This window comes from Anabrus simplex, chromosome 13 (assembly GCF_040414725.1).
Source record: "Anabrus simplex isolate iqAnaSimp1 chromosome 13, ASM4041472v1, whole genome shotgun sequence".
Taxonomy (NCBI): domain Eukaryota; kingdom Metazoa; phylum Arthropoda; class Insecta; order Orthoptera; family Tettigoniidae; genus Anabrus; species Anabrus simplex.
Window position 1 is genome coordinate 33,643,346 of NC_090277.1, and position 6,599 is coordinate 33,649,944.

The following is a 6,599-nucleotide window of genomic DNA, read 5'->3' on the forward strand; positions in this document are numbered from 1 at the left end:
ACCATACTTTCATTAATATTACAGAATGCATTCTCAAATTATTACACATCTGCACTTCAATTGTCCGTTGAGCGACTTTTAAATCGCAGATAAGATTTCGGATGTTATATATTACTGAGAGACTTTTGAGATATTAATAATCATAGGAAATAAATCCGTGACTAAAGGAGGATTGCTTAGGAACAGTCAACATCAGATGTCTATTGCCGAGTATTTCTAGTAATTCTATTGATTCAAAGTGTTTGAAGAAGTATCCTGGTTATCATTTGAAGTTTATAATCAAACGTATGGTTACAATATTTAGCGATAGGAAACGGAACAGCGGCTAATTAACCGACCCAACAATACGAATTGAAAGACAGCACGCACGGCAAAGACTTTGGTGTTGAAAAGAAACTGCAGTATGAACCTAGCTTCAGAGGTCTCAAATATAAATGCGAAATAACAAAATAACAAAAGCTCAGGGACCTAGGATGTTGTTTGGTGCTCATGGGAGAGTACCATAATTAATGTATTTTTCTATGTTTGAAGATATATTGATCCAAAATACAGGAAATGGCCTTACGTGTGTCTAGAGACTTTCTGCACATCGTACACGGTCACCTACGTGGTTTCGCTGAAATGTAAAAATCACTCCTTACAATATTTCCTCTAACCAAAATTTTAAGAACCGTTTTAATTTTAAAAGCATAATTGGGTTGAACCTCGTTGTAACCTTTGCCTTAAGGCAGTTGCCCCCTTGAAAGTGTCTCCTTTCCTTCTCATTTTAAAGGTAGATTCTGGAGCAGGGTCAACACCTACTATTTGGAAACCACGAACGACTGAAAACTGTGGCGCGGAACAACAGCGACTGAGCAGGGTGCAGAGAGTGGGACTTCCAAACCTCCCTTAATGAGGAGTCATTGCTACAATATAAACTGACGAATAACAGAAATTCCAACAATTATTAACTCGTAACAGAAATAAGTATATTCGCTTGTGACAGATTCAAAACAGGGCATCTGCTATGACGGCATATAAGAAAAAGTTCAAAATAGAATTGAAATCATTTCCTTCTCTGCTATTCAGTGGTAATACTAACTGTGAGTCTCCCGACGACCACGGGGAAACAAGTGGGCGGCCATTATATTCAGTCTCACAAAATATCTCATGTCCTATACTTGGAAATTTAGACTATAGCTACGTCAGCCTCCTCTGCGAACCATGTGACCTTGCCGCGGTGGGGAGGCTTGCGTGTCCCAATGATGCAGATAGCCGAGCCGCAGGTGCAACCATATCGGATGGGTATCTGTTGAGAGACCAGACTAACGAATGGTTCATCGAAAGGGGGGTAGCAGCCTTTCGGTAGTTGCAAGGGCGGCAGTCTAGATGATTGACTGATACGGCCTTGTAATAATACTCAACATGGCTTAGCTGTGTTGATACTGCTACACGGCTGAAAGCAACGGGAAACTACAGCCGTAACCACCTCCCGGGGACATGCAGCTCTCTCTGTATGAATGATGTACTGATGATGGCTTCCTCCCGGGTAAAATATTCCAGAGGTAAACTAGTCCCCCATTCGGATCTCCGGGTGGGGACTACACGAGAGGGGGCGATCATCAGGAAGATGGATACTGACATTCTGCGAGTTGGAGCGTGGAATGTTAGAAGTTTGAATCGTTGTGGTAGGTTAGAGAATCTGAAAAGGGAGATGGATAGGCTAAAGTTAGATGTAGTTGGTATAAGTGAAGTACGTTGGCAGGAAGAACAGGATTTTTGGTCAGGTGACTACCGAATTATCAACACGAAATGAAACAGGGGTAATGCAGGAGTTGGTTTAATAATGAATAAGAAAATAGGGCAGCGGATAACCTACTACGACCAGCATAGTGAAAGAATTATTGTCGCCAAGATAGACACCAAACCAATGCCCACCACAATAGTGCAGGTCTATATGCCTACTAGTTCAGCGGATGATGAAGAAATTGAAAGAATATATGAGGAGATAGAAGATTTAATACAATATGTAAAAGGTGACGAGAATCTAATTGTGATGGGAGACTGGAACGCAGTGGTAGGCCAAGGAAGAGAAGGTAGCACAGTAGGAGAATTTGGATTGGGACAAAGGAACGAAAGAGGAAGTCGGCTGGTTGAGTTCTGCACTGACCATAATTTAGTCCTCGCCAATACTTGGTTCAAACACCACAAACGACGGCTGTATACGTGGACGAGACCTGGAGACACTGGAAGGTATCAAATAGACTTCATTATGATTAGGCAGAGATTCAGAAACCAGGTGTTGGATTGCAAAACTTTCCCAGGAGCAGACGTGGACTCTGACCACAACTTGTTGGTCATGAAATGCCATCTGAAGTTGAAGAAATTGAAGAAAGGAAAGAATGCAAAAAGATGGGATCTAGACAAGTTGAAAGAAAAGAGTGTGATGGATTGTTTCAAGGAACATGTTGCACAAGGACTAAATGAAAAGGCCGAAGGAAACACAGTAGAGGAAGAGTGGAGAGTCATGAAAAATGAAGTCAGTAGGGCTGCTGAAGAAATGTTAGGAAGGAAGAAAAGATCAACTAAGAATCAGTGGATAACTCAGGAGATACTAGACCTGATTGATGAACGACGAAAATACAAGAATGCTAGAAATGAAGAGGGCAGAAAAGAATACAGGCGATTAAAGAATGAAGTGGATAGAAAGTGCAAGGTAGCTAAGGAAGAATGGCTGAAGGAGAAGTGCAAGGATGTCGAAGGCTGTATGGTCCTGGGAAAGGTAGATGCTGCATACAGGAAAATCAAGGAAACCTTTGGAGAAAGGAAATCTAGGTGCATTAATATTAAGAGCTCAGATGGAAAGCCACTTCTAGGGAAAGAAGACAAAGCAGAAAGATGGCAGGAGCATATCCAACAGTTGTATCAAGGTAACGATGTAGATAATTTATTTCTGGAACATGAAGAGGCTGTTGATGCTGATGAAATGGGAGACCCAGTTTTGAGGTCAGAGTTTGACAGAGCTGTGAGTGACCTAAATAGGAACAAGGCACCTGGAATTGATGATATTCCCTCTGAATTACTGACTGCCTTAGGAGAAACCAGCATGGTAAGGTTATTTCATTTAGTGTGCAAGATGTATGAGACAGGAGAAGTCCCACCCGATTTTCGGCAGAATGTTGTTATACCTATTCCCAAGAAAGCCGGTGCTGACAGGTGTGAAAACTACCGCACTATTAGTTTAGTATCTCATGCCTGCAAAATTTTAACACGTATTATTTACAGAAGAATGGAAAAACAAGTTGAAGCTGAGTTGGGGGAAGATCAATTTGGCTTCAGAAGAAATGTAGGAACACGCGAAGCAATCCTGACTTTACGTCTGATCTTAGAGGATCGAATCAAGAAGGACAAGCCCACGTACATGGCATTCGTAGATCTAGAAAAGGCATTCGATAATGTTGATTGGACCAGGCTATTTATGATTCTGAAGATGAAAGGGATCAGATACCGAGAACGAAGAATTATCTACAACCTGTATAAAAATCAGTCTGCAGTGATAAGAATCGAGGGCTTTGAAAAAGAAGCAGCAATCCAGAAAGGAGTGAGGCAAGGCTGCAGTTTGTCCCCTCTCCTTTTCAATGTTTACATAGAACAGGCAGTAAAGGAAATCAAAGAGAAATTTGGAAAGGGAATCGCAGTCCAAGGAGAGGAAATCCAAACCTTGAGATTTGCCGATGATATTGTTATTTTATCTGAGACTGCAGAAGATCTCGAGAAGTTGCTGAATGGTATGGATGAAGTCTTAGGTAAGGAGTACAGGATGAAAATAAATAAGTCCAAAACAAAAGTAATGGAGTGCAGTCGAACGAAGGCAGGTGATGTAGGGAATATCAGATTAGGAAACGAAGTCTTAAAGGAAGTAGATGAATATTGTTACTTGGGTAGTAAAATAACCAACGATGGCAGAAGTAAGGAGGACATAAAATGCAGACTAGCACAAGCAAGGAAGAGCTTTCTTAAGAAAAGAAATTTACTCACTTCAAACATTGATATCGGAATTAGAAAGATGTTTTTGAAGACTTTTGTGTGGAGCGTGGCATTGTATGGAAGTGAAACATGGACGATAACTAGATCAGAAAGAAAGAGAATAGAAGCTTTTGAAATGTGGTGTTACAGAAGAATGCTGAAGGTGAGATGGATAGATCGAATCACGAATGAAGAGATACTGAATCGAATTGGTGAGAGAAGATCGATTTGGCTACATTTGACGAGGAGATAGAATGATAGGACACATCTTAAGACACCCAGGACTTGTTCAGTTGGTTTTTGAAGGAAGTGTAGGTGGCAAGAACGGTAGGGGTACACCAAGGTATGAATATGACAAACAGATTAGAGCAGATGTAGGATGCAATAGTTACGTAGAAATGAAAAGGTTAGCACAGGATAGGGTGGCATGGAGAGCTGCATCAAACCAGTCTATGGACTGATGACTCAACAACACAGCTACGTCAGCTATAGTACTAAAGTTGTGGTGGTGGTGATTATTGTTTTAAGAGGAAGTAGTAAACATGATGCTGAAGCAGAGCACCAGTTCTTATATGACATACTTCCGATTTACGAATAGGATTGACGCCATTCCTCAGGATTTTATACAGAGTTTAACAGTGCTAATAGCATGGTAAAGTGCATTCATTTATATTTTTCTCTGGTTGGTGTTTATGGTGAAACAACGCGATGCGAAATGATTGGTTCAATTTTTGTTGACTCATGGAATGTTTGAATTACAACAACTCGGAGTGTCAGACTGATAGTCAACGACTCATTGTTATTCTAATGCTACTAGTAAGGCTGAGTACATAAAATATTAGGTACACGCTCTGAATTTATGCAAAAAAAAAGTTGTTAAGTTTTAATTGAGATCAAAAGAACAATCGATCACTGTCATAATGAAATAACATTGAACTTTCAAGTGTACAATAATGCATGAAGAATGACCACCAGAATAAATGAGGGAAAACGTTTAATTGTAATTCTGCTCATTTAAAGATCTTTGGTGCGGCAACAATAATGTTTGTACAGATTGGCTTGTGAATATAGATGACTCTATTGCAAAATATCGTAGGTGTAACATCCATTTCAATGTTACTCATGACTAGGTTTTATCTTCTACGTGAAGTGCGACTGGAGTGTTACACGCTGAGTGCCGTGAAATGTGAAAAGCCCTACTGCACCCGTACAGTCGGCGTCATGGAGCACCGCACTCAGGGTCTTCCACAGGTTCTTCTTTCTAGCGAGATGAAATTGAGACACATGAACATCAGAGCTAGTTATGGTGCCGCAATGTCGGTTAAATGCGGTTATGTATATCACTGGATGGGTTAACATATACAAATGACGATGGAATCGAATTGCAATAGGAATCCTATTGGGCTATCACGTTCCAGATTGAGAATTTGCAATGAATTTATATACCATGACTGATTTTGTGTTTAACGTCATACCATTAGATATAGGCCTACTACTTGATTGCGTATGATTATGATAATCGTTTCCAGATTGTCTAGACTCGTGACATTAATGACATATTACAAATTGATAGGCATATCATTGTATGCTATCACGGATGGCTGAACATATCTATATCACACTGAACAACAACTGAGATATTCTGGACGGTAAAGGGTTTATTCAATAAAAAAAAACCTAAGCTATATTAAGACGAAACCAAGGATTAATATTAGGTCAAAATATTAGAAAATGAAAACAATAAACATACATACATACATACATACATACTGTGCCCTGACAGCAGTCCCTGTGACCATGTTGTAAATTTTAATTTTGTATCTCAAGGTTGGGTTCAGCCGCGGCGAAGCAATGCAGTCGGAGATCCATGAAGGCTCCACTCAAGGGACGTGCAAGTCCGACGAGTTGGGACACAGGTTAAATAAGTAGACTGTTATCATCGTGGCTTTTAACGTGGAATGTAATCATCATTTCTGCCTAAATTACGTGAATATTCCGCAATAGGGTATTAAGAGATCGAAGATATTGGCATATTCGACGAGACGCATTGACCAACATTTTATCTTATCCTAAATTAAATAACTATTCTAATGTTCCTACGCTACTTTAAATGAAAACTCCGTGAAATGTTTTAATTATGGAAGGATCTTCCGTTTAATGATTTTAAAATTATCTCGAAATATCAGTTACATTAAAAGCAAATTATCGGCAACACAAACGAATATAGGAAGGAAAATATTCTGTTAACTTGAAAATAAACACCTAACTTCAGGCTCTTGTTACAAATAAATACAACATCATCAATCGAAACAAAAGAGACAAAGTGTCCCTCTGCTGAAGGCTTACATGGAAAGATTAGTTATCAATCTCGCATTTTTCAAAAATAAATCACTGGGAATTATAGAATCATCCACTTCAGAATGCTATTTACTACCCAAATATCTCAAAATATTCCGTCATTTCTCTTTAAAAAATCACCGCGTTATATGTCGGTATCTGTCTATCTAGCAACTTGAAAAATACCGTTATTCTAACTTCATAAAATCACCATAAATGCAACAGAAATGCTTGAAAGACACAGGATCATAACATAA